Raw genomic sequence first — 18,047 nt, 5'->3', positions numbered from 1 at the left:
CTGACATTTTCTTTCTTTGTTAGGTCTTTGTGTGGTTTAAGTATAAAAGTAATTGTGACTTCATAGAAGAAATTAGGTAGAGTACCTTCTGTTTCTATTTTGTAGAATAGATTGAGAACTATTGGTATTAGGTCTTCTTTGAAGTTCTGATAAACCTCTGCACTAAACCCATGTGGTCCTGGGCTTTTTTTGGTTGTGAGATTATTAATGACTCTTTCTATTTCATTAGCAGATACGGGACTGTTTAAATCGTTTATCTGATCTTGATTTAACTTTGGTATCTGTCTAGAAAATTTCATCCAGGTTTTCCAGTTTTGTTGAGTATAGGCTTTTGTAGCAGGATCTCATGATATTTTGGATTTCCTTGGTGTCTGTTGTTATGTCTCCTTTTTCATTTTTGATCTTGTAAATCAGGATACTGTCTCTGAGCCCTCTAGTTAGTCGGGCTAAAGGTTTATCTATTTAGTTGATTTTCTCAAAGAACCAGCTCCTGGTTTGGTTGATTCTTTGTATAGTTCTTTTTGTTACTATTTGGTTGATTTCAGCCCTGCCTTTGATTATTTCCTGCCTTTGACTCCTCTTGGGTGAATTTGCTTCTTTTTGTTCTAGAGCTTTCATATGTGTTGTCAAATTGCTGGTGTAAGCTCTCTCCAGTTTCTTTTTGGAGGCAGTTAAAGCTATTCATTTCCCTCTTATTACTGCTTTCATTGTGTCCCATAAGTTTGGGTATGTTGTGGATTCATTTTCATTAAATTCTAGAAAGTCTTTAATTTCTTTCTTTATTTCTTCCTTGACCAAGTTATCATTGAGTAGAGTGTTGTTAAGCTTCTGCGTTTATGCATACATTCTATTATCTATGTTGTTATTGAGGCAAGCCTTAGTCCATGATGATTTGATAGGATGCAAGGAATTATTTAATCTTTTTGTATCTGTTGAGGCCTGTTTTGTGACCAATTATATGGTCAATTTTGGAGAAGATACCATGAAGTGCTGAGAAGAAGGTATATCCTTTTGTTTTAGGATATAGTTCTATAGATATCTGTTAAATCCATCTGTTTCATAACTTCAGTTAGTCTCACCATGTCTTTGTTTAGTTTCTGTTTCTATGATCTGTCCTTTGCAGAGTAGGGTGTTTGAAGTCTCCCACTATTATTGTGTGCTGTGCAATGTGTGCTTTGAGCTTCAGTAAAGTTTCTTTTATGAATGTAGATGCCCTTGCATTTGGAGATTAGAGGTTCAGAATTGAGAGTTCATCTTGGTAGATCATACCTTTGATGAGAATGAAGTGTCCCTCCTTATCTTTTTTGAAAACTTTTTAGGGTGAAAGTCGATTTTATTCGATATTAGAATGGCTACTCCAGCTTTTTTCTTGGGACCATTGGCTTGGAAAATTGTTTTTCAGCCTTTTATTCTGAGGTAGTGTCTGTCTTTGTCACTGAGGTTGGTTTCCTGTATGCAATAAAATGTTGGATCCTATTTGCATACCCAGTCTGATAGTCTATGTGTTTTATGGGCCAATTGAGTCCATTGATATTAATACATATTAAATAAAGGTAATTGTTGATTCCTGTTATTTTTGTTTTTAAAGTTGGAACTCTGTTCATGTGGCTATCTTCTTTTAGTTTTGTTAGAAGATTACTTTTTTGCTTTTTCTAAGATGTAGTTTCCCTCCTTGTGTTGAAGCTTTCCATTTATTACCCTTTGAAGGGCTGGATTTGTGGAAATATATTGTGTAAATTTGGTTTTGTCACCAAATACTGTGGTTTCTACTTCTATGGTAATTGAGAGTTTTGCTGGGTATAGTAACCTGGGCTGGCATTTGTGTTCTCTTAGGGTCTGTATGACATCAACACAGGGTCTTCTGGCTTTCATAGTCTCTGGAGAGAATTCTGATATAATTCTGATAGCCCTGCCTTTATATGTTACTTTACCCTTTTCCCTCACTAATTTTAACATTCTTTCTTTGTTTTGTGCATTTGGTGTTTTGACTTTTATGTGGTTGGAGGAATTTCACAACATATTGATATAAGCAAGGCTGATTTATTCTTTCTTTACATCAACTAATGAATAAATAAATAAATAAATAAATAGATAGATAGATAAACACTGAAAATCAGAGAAAGTGCTCAGAATGCAGTGAAGATCAATTTTATAGTAGATGTGTCTTAGAATGGTATTTTTAAAGTCTTCTGGAGACATTTTTTCTATAGGTCTTTCCTCCTATAATATGTGACTTCTAGCTGCTTAGGAACTGTTCTCAGGGCGTTCTCCAATCTGTTTAGGAGTTTGAGGCAAGCTAACCACTGAGTGCATCCTCAGATTACCAATCTGGACATTCTGTGCAGACCAAGATGATATTCTCTCAAATAAGAAAATTAAATAAAATTTCTGCATACACACACTAGTAACCAGAAAGACATATGACTTGCAGAAAAGTAGAATAGAAATTGTCCTTAGAAGAGTCAAAATTTGGAGATCAGAAATAGATTTGATTGTTTCAAAGCTATGAAGACAACGATAATGGGGGGTATCCAGAACATCTTCAGTCAATGGTATCTAGAAGCTTAGCTGTCCTTCCAGTTTCTTCACTTTCTCTTATCTTCTTAGGACTTGGTTTTATTAACCTTTCACTGCTCTAATAGAAATTTATAATTTCATAATATTTGATTGGTAAAAGTTTAATGCAAATGACAATTTCATTTTCTCCAGTGGTAGGATGAGATGACAGCTATAACCATGCTGTTGAATACACAGTTTGGGCTGATCCCAAAGCATTTCTTTCTCTGTTTTATCTCTAGGCCTAGGTCTAGAAGCTTCTAGGTTCCATACAATCTAATCTTCCAAGCTGAATGATTCAATCTGACTTCTCTCAGTTTCTGATTGAATTGTTCTACATGGCCTCAAACTAACTCTAGCAATATGTTCTAATTTTATGGCTCATTCTCATTCTCTGACTGAGTTTGTCTTTACCTGTGTCTAGCTTGTTCTCTCTGAAACCGGTCATCATAAAACTGTCCTGGTAAAATTGCCATATATATACCATGCCACTTACCTTTCTCTTTCAATGTACTTAAATAGTCTTTCTTTCCTGTGCTGTTCTCATGTGAGTTGGGCATATCCTGTCTCTGACTCATTTTGTCAAATCTTTCTCTGATCCATGATGTTGTATGCCTTTCAATTAGACATCACTTTCAAACAAGGCTGCTTCCTTCTAGAAACTAAAGTTACCTTTATTGTTAGTAATTAAAGTGGGTACTAATGGCATATTGTAATCCAAGGCATGTCTACATTATGACTGGAAAATATAAACCTAGTCTTTGGATGTGATTCCTTGCCAGTATAGCCATGTTCTTGGATTAAAATTCCTTTGCAGTTGAACTTTCTAATTTTTTAACAAACATTGAATATATGAATGGTTTCTACTGTCATAGTGCTTCAAAGGAAAATGAGAGTTTGATTTTCTAAGAACAGATGTGATATTTAGCTTTTATATTAGTAGTGATTTTAGTTCCTTGGCATGATTTTTAATGTAGTACTTTTTATTTTATTTTTGGGATTGATTTACACTTTCTTCTATATGATCATTATTTTCATTATAAAATTGTGATCTTTTAAGAAAGCAGACCAGTCTCATGTAATGTGCCAGATATTCAAATCCTATAACCATTGTGCATAGTTGCCCATATATTTATAGATGAATTTTTATTGTTTCCTTTCTATTATTATGTTACTAAGATGGGCTGGGGAACAATTACTTGACCTATGAAAAAATCTCTCTCTCTCTCTCTCTCTCTCTCTCTCTCTCTCTCTCTCTCTCTTTCTCTCTCTCTCTCCCTCCCTCTCTTTCTGCCTTCTTCTCTCTCTACCCAATTCTCCCAGTAGTAGATAATTAATTTTACAACAGTCTTTAAACTATTGGACTTGGAGTCAGATATGCTTAGGCTGTATCTGTACTTTGTGGGAAAACAGAGTGTAGGCCACAGATTCCTGTCAATTAAGACTCATATATTTCTCTATGTCTTAAAATGAATAAAGAGTTTTCATCAACTTCTTTTGTCATTTCATCAGAATACCCTGTGGGATTGTAACAGAATGCAGTTAACCAGTCACTGTGAGGACCGAAACATATCAAACTAGTCCCATTTTGTACTTCACCCTGCATTTTGTTCAGAGGCTGACCCAGATTGGCGAATCTGTCATTTATTATTTTAAATTTGTCTGGGGAAGACAGTCTCAAATGTCTCTAAAGGATTCCATTCTAGAATTCTTTATTAAATTAGATACCTTTTCATTGTATTTAATAATATATTTTAAAGTACCTGAATATGTTTACATTTTATTATAAACTTTGCTGTATTTTTATTATCTAAAAATGAATAATTTTTGGATTTTTCTGGTACTTGATTTCTCTTGTAATAAGCAACATGAAAAAATATTATACTGACCAACTAATTAGATCAGATTCTAGAATTTAATTATGTATAGCTAATGCAAAAGTAAAAGCAGTCTGAACCATGTCACCTCAAGGAGTTTACCTGTTAATAATTCCAATTGTGATAAAGATCTAGCATATCATTTGTGGGGAGTTCTGGTATCTAGAATTAAAGATCTTCTCACGAATTAATCATTCTCTGCTTAGAAACAGCCTTGGCTTGGTCCGTGGTCCTGAGCAAAGAAAGGGTTTAGAGAGCAGTGAGAGAACCTTACGTTCTGCTTGAGACAGCTCTCTAGTGAACTCTAGACAGCTCAGGTCTTGTAGTCTAATACCCAGTCTTTTATTTGCATATCAACTCAATTGTCCACCCCAGATCACTTTTGATTATGCCATGAATCAGCATTCTATGAATTTAGCCCCTTGATTCTTAGAAAAGACAGCAAGTACATTTTCTTTTTTAACAGCAAATAGTTGAGAGGTCTGCCTGCTTTCGTAAGAACAAACAAACAAACAAAAAGAAAATAGCTGAGTGGAATCTCACTCTGAGATTGCCATTTCTACCCTGCCTAGGCCTAAAGTTGCTCTGTCCCAGGCTGATCTGAATTCAGGACTCTGACTGCTTTTGTAAGCACTAAGAATAAACTGATCCGGATGGGATCTTGCCTTGCACCACTACCCAAGTCTCTTTATCTCCTTCCTTAAAAGCATTCTGACAAGCTTGCTCATAGTCCTACTACCTCTGTACTTTTAGGTCTGTAAAGCTCATCATGTAATTCATATTGCACCCTTCTATCTTGCATAGTTGAGAAATTATACATTCTGGAATTCATGTTTTCGGAGTTCTTTCCCACAGTCTTAAGGGCTGTGCTAAAAATCACAATGGTTACCATCTTTTGTAATGAGCATTAGACACACTCTCACCTCCCAGGCTGATGTTATCTCTGATTATCATGGAGTCATTCACCGTGGCAGAGGACATTCCATGATAACCTTGACAGGTAGAATAGTTCCCAAAGGAATAAGATGAAGTAAATTATGTACATCATAATACAGACAAGCCTTAACCTAGCAACCATCAACACTTCTGGATGCTCCTGGTCCAGGGGCAGGAAACTTGTCACACTATCCCATGTGTGAGACCATGAAGGACTCAGCAGTTCTTGCATAAGCCTTCTTTAAAATGCTTTCTGATGTCAAGACTCAGAATAAATATCTTGAAAACAACTCTAATGAAAGTGAGATATGTGATTTATAGGTTGACATTATGATAATCATCTCTAAGCACAGTGAAAATTTCATCAGAGATGGGAAATACTAAATGTGTTCAAAATTAATAATGCTGAAGAAAATAATGATTGAACTGTCATTTTCCAGTGTAGACTTAAAAGTAGATCAAATCAAGCAGAATAAAGAATACATGAACTCAAAATGGAAAATGTTCTATCAATGGGATTAAGAAAAAAGATTAATTGAATATAAATAACCAAAACAATAGAAGAAAGAACAGAACTAGAAACCTCATACTACAAATACATGGTATAAAATTATAATAATTGAAATAGTATGGAACTAGTATACATATGCAGATATATAGATACATAGATCACTGAAAAGAATAAATAAATAAATGAATAAATAAATATGTAGATAAATCAATACACTCAAATACAACTAACCCTTGAGTAGTTTGTCAAAATAAATTTCTTGATGAAAACATTTTAAATAATACCTTTATATGCAAACAAATGAAAGAGAATCAATATAGTATAACAACCCTCAAACTCAGCTTAAAGAAAGACTAAAGATTTAAATACAATTAGAGATAACACCAAAATATATTAGCAATAAAATATAAAACAGAGAAGTGAGATTATATAAAACTAATATGGTATCTATAAGAAAGAGTCAATATTGATGAGCAAAGTGTAGCTTAAAATCAATAGATTATTTGATAAGGAGTTGATATCCAAATTATATATAAACAGTAGCTACAACTCAACAGTGACAGAGCTGGTAAGGTTCTAATGTGGAATGAAGACTTAAGAAGTTGTTCAAAGTAGCTTTACAAGTAAGCATGCTCAACAGTACTAAACAAAAATTTCCTAATTAAAATGACAGTAAAAAATCATCCACACTTGTAAGGGTGTTACTGTATTAAAAATCAAAAAGTCAAGCATTAGTGATATGGTAGAGATATAGACAGGGCAGCAAAAAATGAACATCAGGAGTTGCAGTTTATAATGGTACAAGTGCTGTGGAAAATAATTAGGCCAGAAATATTTCCAAAGTAACTAAGATGCAATGCAGTAATCAATTTTTGGTGTTATCAGGTAAAATCAGAATCTTGATGAGACATTTCACTCTAACATTCACTGTCATATTATCAGTGGAAACCAAGATGTGGAAGGAATCTAAATGTCTTTTGATAAGCAAATAGATAAGGAAAATGTATTACATACATATCTGTTATATTCTTAAGAAGGGAAAGGTTTTCAGTAGAAAACCTTTTGTAAATATGCTGAGAAGGAACTAACAGCTTTCAGACTGACTCGTTAAATGTGATATTAATTAATTTTATTTTAAAGCTCAATAATGTTAATATTTACAGATATAATGCAATGTCTCAGGGCACTTAGTACTAAAAATTCAGAATCATACTGAAGGTTTTATGTATATTATTAATAATTTATATATAATATTAAGTATATTGTAAATATACTTGAAAAAATTTCAAGTTACCTTGAAATTTCTTTCATTACACAGTAAGTGTTTTTTACCTTTTACACAGTAATTACCTTTTACTATGAACTTTACTTCTTGATATAAACATATATATATATATATATATATACATATATTGTTAAATATAGTGATTGCATGAATACTTGGAGAGATTTCATTTTAGATTCATCAGAATTAAATTGACTTTGAAGTGGATTTGTATTTTATTTATGGATGTATTATGCAAATGTTTTCATAGTGGACACAAGTGTAAAGTAAGAACATGTATACTCTCGCACAAAGCCAACTACAACCAAGGTTAAAATGATTCTGATATGTTCAAATGGAGCCATTTTTATATTTAATTTTATATTTTATTTTCAGTGTACTGCATATTAGCAAATTGGGATACTAGAAACAGTGGGAAAAATTAATGATTATAGCTTGTAAAAAGATGTAAATGTGCTTTTTTTGTTGTTGTACTGCAGAATTGTGGGACATAGTACAGCTTTAATTTGTAGGCATTTGATTATAATATTCATACCACATTAGACTTGCTAATTCTGTGCACCCCAGTATTGCTATCATCACATTCTTCAGAAAGAATGCCTCTCATTAGTTCCCCTTATAAGTGCTCCCTAGGATGTGAAAAGCTGTGGTGGATATTATGATCAAGGTGTCCGCCTATGGACATGCGATGACAAGACTCAAAAGTGCAAAAGCTAGAAGAGAAAAAAGGCCATTTTTACCTTTTACCTTCCTCACTGAAAATGGTAAACGGGAACATTTATATCAAATTCCATTAAATCTTTTCCTGTGTATCTTCTGAGTGCTAGGAGACATTATTTATTCTTTACCAGAATCCTTCCATCATTAAGACTGGCTTTAATGATTACTGGTTCTGTTTTCCTACATTTTCTTTGATGTTTTACCACGGGCTTTCCACTTTCCATTTTAATGTCTTATACACATTTATTCCTCCATGAAATTAAATCTATTGGGTTTTAAGCCATATGCTCTAGATAATTCTTTTGGGTGAATGCTGGAAATTGTAAATGTAAACTACAGTAGAAAAAAATTAACATACGCCAGAAAATGTCCTTAGACATCAGCGGTGGAAAGAATCCCAAGTAAAACCTCCAGACACGATTTGATCATAAACCTCTCAAGCAGAAAATTGGCAATCACTGTAGAAACAATTCCTCAGGAAGGTATTCAACTTTCAAATAACCCTGAAACAAAGCAACCCAATGACATTTGCTTCCTGAAGAAGAAACCTTGCAGGTCTGTGTCTATCAGGGTCCTCAGGTAAAAAAAAAAAAAAAAGAGTCTTGCATAAAACATGGAAAACTGTATCACTAGATAATGAGGGCATTCTGCGAGGCATGAGGGGTTAGAAATATGGGTTGCTTCTCTTCTGGGTAGCAAAGAGACAACAACTGGACCCACAGCCTTTGGGGAATGGCAGAACTTTGAACGGTACAGGTTATATCAAGATCATAAAAACAGACACCAGGCCCCATTAACTGCTCAGTGAGTGGAACTAGACCCTTAGCCTTTCGGATAATTCAATAAAATCAGTTCAAGTATTGAATTATTCAGAACATAGTGAGGAGATAGTAATTAATGATTTAGGTTTCTTTCACTTTTGCTTAATATTTAAAACATTTAATGGATGCTATATGTTCTTAACACCTTTATACTTCAACATAACATGTTATATAGTGCTGTACTTTTAGTTTGGGCATTTGCTAAAGGTACAGTAGTTAAAATTTTGGACCACAGCCCTTAGCCCTCTTAGGAAGTAGTAGAGCTTTAAAGAGATGGGGCTTGGTAGAAGGAAGTTTTATTATTGGATACACTGCCACTGCAAGATATGAAACACTATGTGTTGTAAAGGTTCTTAGTTACATGTAGAAATGTAGAGATGGTACCAAGGGTCACAGGTAACTACACAAATACAAAAATATTTTAAAAACTCAAAACTATAATGTCTACATACAAACCAATGTTTCCGTCCACATTAATAGCTATCAGCCTTATAAAATACAGTTCAGATGTGGTCTAGCACTGCCCATGGGTATGACTTCCTTGACCTATGTCAGATTCGTGATTGTTTGGTTCATTCTTTCATGTAGTAAGTTTAAACTCAATTAAATCCCTCCCATTTTTAAAGATCTATAGAGTAAATGATACTGTACTTGATTCCCTAAAACTATTCAAGATATGTTTGGTATCTTCTATGAGGAGAAAGTGTCATGTAGAAAGGATTCTCAAAAACAAAATGAAAAAAAGGGACTTTTATTAAAAATGAATAAGATGGAAGGAAACATTAGTAATTAAAATGACTTATCACCAATAACTTAAAAACTTTTATGCCTGTCTCATAATTTATTAAAAAAAAAACAGTGAGCAAATCTGTAGTCACTACATTTCACCCAAGTTTAAAACAGATTTTTACTAATTTAAAAGAAGAAATATGTTTTATTGATGTTACTTCACATACTTGATATAACATTTTATATTTCTCCAAATTAGGTTATTGAATCTAATTAGCAATGTACCCTGTCAATCCAAATACACTCATAAAAGTTGAACAAAATAGTGTTAGGCTGAACGTGCTAACCATGAATATATCCACTTCAATAGCATTATAAGGTGCTAATAAATTTTCTACAAAGCTGAGTGGGTTATAAAAGAACAGTTTGGTTGATAGATTAATCCAAATTTTGGAACATTAGATATGCAGTTTTTGTGATAAAATGCTACTATGCAACTCAGGAGCAGAAGTGGATGCCAGTTTGAAATATGTTTCTTACTGAAAAAATCCATTAAACAGCTGTTCAATCACAAATAAATCCTTGTCATTTATATTATAATTTTATTGTGCTTTATTTTTGTTTATCTCGTACTAGTGGAAAAGCTAAATAGGAGACTTGGGGTCTTCATTAAGTCTGTGAATATTATCAATGGCTCAGTATAATTTAGTTACATCAATTAGATTCCTATAATTTCTAAAACAGAATTTTTTTTTAGATTTCATTTTAATTTTTATTCAAGAGTATGTCTGTGTGCCACATGTATGCAAATGTTTATAGAGACCATAAAGAATGTCAGATCCTCTAGAACTGGCATTGTAAGTAGATGTGACCTATACATGGGCCCTCAGGAAAAACAGTAAGCTCTTTTAAGCATGGAACTATTGCTCTAGCTCAAGTATTTGTGTGTGTGTGTGTGTGTGAACTACTGATAATTTAATGAAGTTACTAATATTAATATTGGTGAAGGGTTGCTTATAGGAATAGGGATTCCACAAAATGCAACTGTAACAAATAATAGCCCGCCTCATTCCAACATCAGTGACAACTTATGAAATCTGGCCACCTGCAGCCCACTGCACAACTTGCAGGCATCTTGACATGTCAACAAGTATCTCTTGCAGGCAGTTCAGTTGTTCTAAGCCTTTTCCAGGCAGCTAATCTGAACTCTATCTTAGTCTGCTTTAGGTACTTCCCTAGGCTTCTGAGTTGTTTACTACTTCTTTTTGGGGGTGTGGGGTTCTCTTTTTTTTGTTCCCCTCCAAAAATAAGCAAACAAACAAACAAACAAAAAAACCAAAAAACTAAAACCAAAACAAACAACTGTTCCCTCCCCCCTCCCCCTGCTAAACACTCCACCCCCTCCTGCTTCCTGGCCCTGGCATTCCCCTACACTGGGCAGAACCTTCACAGGGCCAAGGGCCTCTCCTCCCATTGATGACCTACTTGGCCATCCTCTGCTATGCATATGCTGCTGGAGCCATTAGTCCCACCATGTGTACTCTTTTGTTAGTGGTTTAGTTCCTGGGAGCTCTGAAGGTACTAGTTAGTTCATATTGTTGTTGGTCCTAAGGGACTGCAAACTCTTCAGCTCCTTGGGTCCTTTCTCTAGCTCCCTCATTGGGGACCCTGTGCTCAGTCCAATGGATGGCTGTGAACCTCTACTTCTGTATTAGTCGGGTAGTGTCAGAGTCTCTCAGGAGACAGCTATATCAGGCTCCTGTCAGCTAGCACTTGCTGGCATCCACAATAGTGTCTAGATTTGATGATTGAATATGGGAAGGATTCCCAGGTGGAGCAGTCTCTGGATTGTCCTTCCTTCAGTCTCTGCTCCATAGTTTGTCTCTTCTCCTTCTGTGGGTATTTTGTTCCCCCTTTTAAGAAGGAACAAAGTATCCACACTTTTGTCTTCTTTATTCTTGAGTTTCTTATGGTGTGTGGTTTGTACTTTGTGTATTCTAATCTTCTGGGCTAATATCCACTTATCAGAGAATGCATTTAGGTGACAAAACATGCTGGCGAGGTTGTGGAGAAAGAGGAACACTCCTTCATTGCTGGTGGTACAACCACTCTGGAAATCACTTTGGCAGTTCCTTCAGAAATTGGACATAGTACTGCCAGAGGACCCAGCTATATCACTCCTGGGCATATACCCAGATGATGCTCCAACATGTAATAAGGACACATGCTCCACTATGTTCATAGCAGCCTTATTTATAATAGCCAAAAACTGGAAACAACCCAGATGTCTCTCAACAGAGGAATGGATACAGAAAATGTGGTACATCTACACAATGGAGTATAGTCAGCTATTAAAAACAATGAATTTTTGAAATTCTTGAAGAAATGGATAGACCTGGAGAATATCATCCTGAGTGAGGTAACACAATCACAAATGAACATTGCAAGAGTCGTAAAGGGCCTACTCTCAGAATTTCTTGAATTTTTCCAACTTACCCAGTCTTAAGGAGTTTTCTAGGAAACTACTACACAACAAACAATTAACTCAAGAAATATAAAAATTTGAGACATGATTCTGAAGGTTCTCACACACAGTTGCCAAGTTCCCCCCCTGCTGGACTTCTGCTAGAGGAAGCATATTGTGTTGGCACTCCATAGAGAGATAAACCACTTATATCATGAAAGAGGAAGTAGAAAGACAGAGTAGGCTACAACACTTCCTTTCTGAGCAAGTACTTAGTAAGGTAAAGACATCCCAGCAGGCTCTTTAAAGGCCCATCTTATAAGCTCCACAGAGACCACACCTTTACTACATGGACTTGCAAGGGATATTGTCTGTCTTCAATCATCATGACATTGATTCATTCAGGTTCAAAAGATCTGTTTATAAGAAGTTTCTATCTCCATGGTGCACTTATTGTCCTTTTTTGATGGCAAAGTTAATACTGTGAAAATGCCAATCCTATCAAAAGTAATCTGCAGATGCAGTATTGCCACCATCAAAATTCCAATGCAATTCTTCACAGAAATTAAAAAAAAAAATCTTCTTTCCTATGGACACATAAAAGTTCCAGGATAGCCAAAACAAGAAGACAAATGCCATGTGCTTTATCTCAGGTGTAAATTAGCTTTAAATGTTCAGATATGTGTGTTACATTTGAAATGCCCATATCAATCATGAAATTACTCAATAAAGAGGGAAAAAAATGTGTCAGGGAGGATAGATAAAATGAGGTTGTATAAAGACTTTAATGGTAACAGGAGAAAGAAGATTAAACTGTGGAGGAAAAGTGGTAGTTAGAGTAGAGGAGAAACTATGGGAAGAGATAAATAACACTAACAATTTTTTGAAAATGACATATAGAAAACTACAACTGTAGAAGCTTCCTAAAAATAACATATATCAACATTACATATATATTCTGTATATATACATATACATACAAATGTATGCACATATATACATATATATACATATAAGTATATATATGTAAGTATATATATGTATATATATATAATTACTTATATGTATACACATACACATACTCACATATGTTACACTATAACAAGACAACAATGGCTCTAGTAGACACAAGAGTTTAGCGGATCAAAACATGATGCCAGAAATGATTTACTTATTTTGTAGTTTTTGGCCAGTGAGGTACGTTAGACCACGAAACATTCTAGGTTATTGCCTTTGCTCTTGGTTAGCCCCCAGTACTTAATAATAAGACCTTATTGATAGTGACATGATGTGCTTGAATTATAACATGACTAAATCAACTTTTAATCATTTATCAACTTCATATCCACTAGATTGCTTTCAGAATGCTAGAAGGTACTGTCCAAGCAGCCACAAGAAAAATATCATCATCAAGCATACCTTACTGTGAACCATGTGAGCTTCAATAACGAATGGCCTGGAATGGAATCCCACTAGAGCAAAGTGGCATGAATATCATTGGAATAACCAACTGTGTTTTGGTTTCTATGCCACAGGATTCAATTTATAACTTAAATCATTATTAGGCCAACTTATGACTAGACAGGTTGTAACCCTCCTGCTTGACCCTGCCTGCCTCTCATAACAACACCTCTCTGTCCACCTCCTGCTATTTGCCACGCCTGGCTCATGGTTCCAGTTACACCGGAAGTCCCACCTCCAGAGACCAAATAAGGAGCTGCTGATTGGGCCGGCATGCTGACAAACTTGGGGGAGGGGTTTTGCCTCACCTATTCTACCTGTTGGCTTGTAACAGGGATTATTAAATCCAAGATGGCTGAGTGATCACAACTCCTGTCTAATTTTTTATAGAACCTTCCACGTGGGTAAGGTATACAAATGGCTTGCCAATTCCCTGACTCCATATTCCAGAAAACCCTTTCCTATGGTTGCCGCTGGCCAGTAACAACAGGTCATATAACCAAGTCGAGAGGCTTACATTATTATGTTCCTAGATGGACATAGTAATAAACTGACTTTTAAGATGTATCACTATACCCACAGATCGAGGCATCTCTTGCTTCTCAAGTGAGACACTTTCCATTTTCAGTATATGGTGTTTAATACTGTGACTCAAAACTGGTCAAAGTGTCAAGAATAAGAGATTATAGAATGCTAAGCCTTAAAGGAACCATATACACTGCATCCTCGAACACTGCCTCAGAGACTTGGAAAATGGGTCAGAAAGAATATAGAAGCTTGAGATCTAGACGACTACAGGAATCATTACTTTCTGAACACAGGAGAGCAGCTACACATTTAAACATAAAGCAACTGAGACAGCATTTAAAAACAACAACAACAACAACAACAAAAAACAAACAAACAAAACAAACTCACAAGCCTAAGCCAGGCCAAATCCCATCATGTAAAAAAGAAGTTGCACTCAGGATCTGACTCTAAACCATGGAGTTATTGATAGTTAGCTGCTGAGAGGAGACAGTGCAGCTCCTGGTAAGTTGACCGCTTTCCAGTGGGAGACAACCCCCCCCCCCCCAGAAACATCTGGGCGGAGCAAATTAGATTTGACAGATTTTAAAAAATGAAAAACAGAAACAACAAAAAGTTATGATTTGAGGTGCATAGAAGAGGAGTACATGAATATCAGGGAAAACACATGAAGGAAGATAAATATGACTAAAATGAGTGTTATGAAACTCTGAAACAATTTAAAAATAAAATAAAAATGTAAAATTATTTGAATTAAAATGGTATCTCATTTGACTTTGAATTTATTGGCTTTAATATTTTAGTTTTGTACAATAATTTCACTTGTTTCCATTTCTACTACTTTTATAGGTAAAGTTGTCAAAATAGCATTTGAAGTTCTTTTGTAATTTTGTTATTAAAACTATACATAGAATAAAAAAATTACAAAAACCATTATTTTTTCTGAGATTAGTGTCATTTGAAAAGCCTAAATGACTTATTTAATTTTATTTTAGATATTGTTTGGATTAACAATTTTCACTTCAAATGATTCCAGTCAGATACTGATTTAATAAGTTACTATCCCTGAAGTTCCCAGTGCCATTCATAATTTAAAAATTTGAACTGTGGAGAAATGAGAAATTGATTTTTGCTTATGTCTTTCAAACATATGAATTATACTAGACTTGTCTGTGGTAACCTTATCATCAATACTCACCTATGGCTTGTGTTCTGTGATTGCATATTAATTGGAATGCCAAGTTATATTTATTAATTCTGCATAGAAAATACCCATTGAATATTTTAAAATAAAAGAACCACTGTTAGGATGGACACAAAAATATGAATAGTGTATAATTTTTTAACAGATACTTATGACAATATTAAATTTTTATACCTTGAAATTATGCTATGGTTTTTCTATAGACCTACCATTATGTTTTGATGTATAATAACCAGAAAGGTATTTCAGTAGCTAAAAATCCAGAAAGATTATGAAAATGCTCTTATTTCTTACAGATTGGCTTTAGGTGACACACTTAAATTTTACTTGGGCTTATTAATTATTGTCCAGGACTAAAAAGACACATGATAATTTTCAAAACCTAGTTCATGTATAGAAATTAACTTTGCATTCATTCTATTATTGTTTCTTAAAAATAAATCAAAGATAGCTAGATTATCTTAAAAGTACATAAACTTAAATATATTGCTATTAATAAAAGCTTTTTATTAAGTTAATAATTTATTACACTTAGAGGTTTCATAGAATTGTCATTCACTAATGAATTCAACTGAAACAACTTGTCTGTGGAAAATGATTGCACATCCTGTTAGCTCAGACGTTAAGTACAGAAACTGCTCTTGCAGAAGATCTGAGTTGGCTTCCCAACACCCACTTTGGGTAGCTAACAGCTGCCTGTAACTCCAGCTCCAATGAACCAAAGTCCCTTTTCTGGTTTGGACAGGCACTTGCACTTACATATAATAATCATAGCATCAACATGTGCTTGCACACATAACACACACACATACACACACATATATAAGATAAAAAGATAATAACTTAAAGAATAAAAGCAAAAATATTTATACTACATTCAAAGTCAATTTTCTATCACAATGACATTTTTTTTAAACAGAGAGCAATAAAATATGGTTTTTATTCAATATTGGCATGCTATGACAAATGCATGACAGAGAAATAAAGTTTATTGAATAAATATTTCTTGTTTCTAATTTATGTGACTACAATATAGGGCCTGGCAGTTGTCCTGTTGGTAACTTAGCTCACTGTACTTTATATTTTCCAAGGAAGTAAAATGTTGACTTCTGAGGTCTGCTAGAGATTTCTTACAATAGGTCACATTTGACAATTGTGTAGCTCATTTTCTTAGCAGAATGCATTAGTATCTTCAAAGTACATAAACTTAAATATATAGCTATTAATAAAAGCCTTTTATTAAGTTAATAATTTATTACATTTAGAGGTTTCTTAAAATTGACATTCACTAATGAATTCAACTGAAGCTACTTGTCTACGGGAAATGATTGCACATCCTGTCAGCTCATTTCTCACTTTAAATGCATGCCTTATGTAATAGCACATTTGCTCAATTTTCTTGCTACATTACTTAGTCATTGAGCTTTCTTGTCTACAGACACAACTTTTGCTTTAAGTGGTCAGCATATAGGCATGTATTTTAAATTTCCTCCACCATTTCTGCCTCTATAGAGCTCTTAATTAATGTTCAAAAGCCACATTTAATTAAAAGGATGCTAGAGGAGTCTGTGTTGGACCTGAGTGATTTGGGAGTAAGATTGTTTTTATGTGCATTCCAGATTTTTAATTAAGCAAAATAACTGTGGATGGAGAAATGATTTAGTGTCTTTAACCAAACACCCACGTTTTAAAACAAACTTGTAATTTGCATATTCTAGGTGATTTGCATGTGCAGAGCTGCTGTTTTCCTTTCCCTCTTGATTTATTTTAATTCAGGCAAGCAAGCAGGCAGTTAGCACAATGGCAGACATGCCAAAGCCCAAAAGCGAGCAGCTGAAGTCTGTAAGTCTCCTTGAACTTTTGCAATGATTTGCCAAAGATTGTGGATCAAAGAAAAAGCTCATGTCCATAATATGACAGTAAATCAAGGGACATGCAGCCAAAATTATTAGTTTACTGAAATATAAAGTAATATATCCCATTGAAGCTATGTGATTTAACACTGTACGTTGTCAGATTTGATTATATATCTATTGTTGAAAACTTCTTGAACTAATTTTCTTAAGTTTTTACTTAATGTAGCCCTACAAAGAAACAACAGCTAAGTAATGAAATCATACTTTAGAAATAATCAGATGAAATATGTACATACTTAATTGTGCATTAAGTATTCAATATATATTCAGTACAGGACAAAAGTAAATCCTCAAGAAGGAAATTTTAAATAATTGCATTATGTTCATAAAATAAATTCCTAGGTAATGCTATAGCTTCAAATTTTTCTCTTGAGTCTTTGGTAGGTGTTTAGTGGGTTCTGTGGCTTTACAAAATCGTTCATACATAATTTTAAAATATGTACAGTCATAATACAATTAGCATAAAACTGTTTTCTGAATTATTTTTTACAAGGATAAAATCTGACATTCAAATGAAATCATTGAAAGGGTTCTTTTCTCTTCATCAACTACATCCTTCAACTGGAATATCTACCTTCTTCCTTCTGCTTGGGATGACTACACTAAATAAAGCTAATGCTATGGATAATGGTTGTGAGCCACCAGGTGAATTCTGCGTTTACTCACCCTGAAGGTGATTCAGACAGACACAGAAACCCACAGAGCTTGGGGACTCTTATGGAAGAATGGAGGAAGGACTGCTGGACTAGACAAAGATAGGAATGCTGCAGGAAGACCAGCAGAATCAACTAACCTGGACCTGGGGCTCTCAGAGACTGAACCACCAGCCAAAAAAACATATACTAGCCAGACCTAGACTTCCCCATACATATGTAAGAGATGTGCAGCTTGGTCTTCATGTGGGTACTGAACAACTGGCGTTGGGGCTATCCCAAAAGCTGTTACCTAAACATGGGATATGTTCCTCTAGGTGAGTTGTCTTATCTGGCCTCAGTGGAAGAAGATGTGTCTAGCTTTGAAGAATCTTTATATATATATA

Source organism: Mastomys coucha, unplaced genomic scaffold, assembly GCF_008632895.1.
Source record: "Mastomys coucha isolate ucsf_1 unplaced genomic scaffold, UCSF_Mcou_1 pScaffold3, whole genome shotgun sequence".
Taxonomy (NCBI): Eukaryota; Metazoa; Chordata; class Mammalia; order Rodentia; family Muridae; genus Mastomys; species Mastomys coucha.
This window is presented reverse-complemented; position numbering follows the sequence as displayed.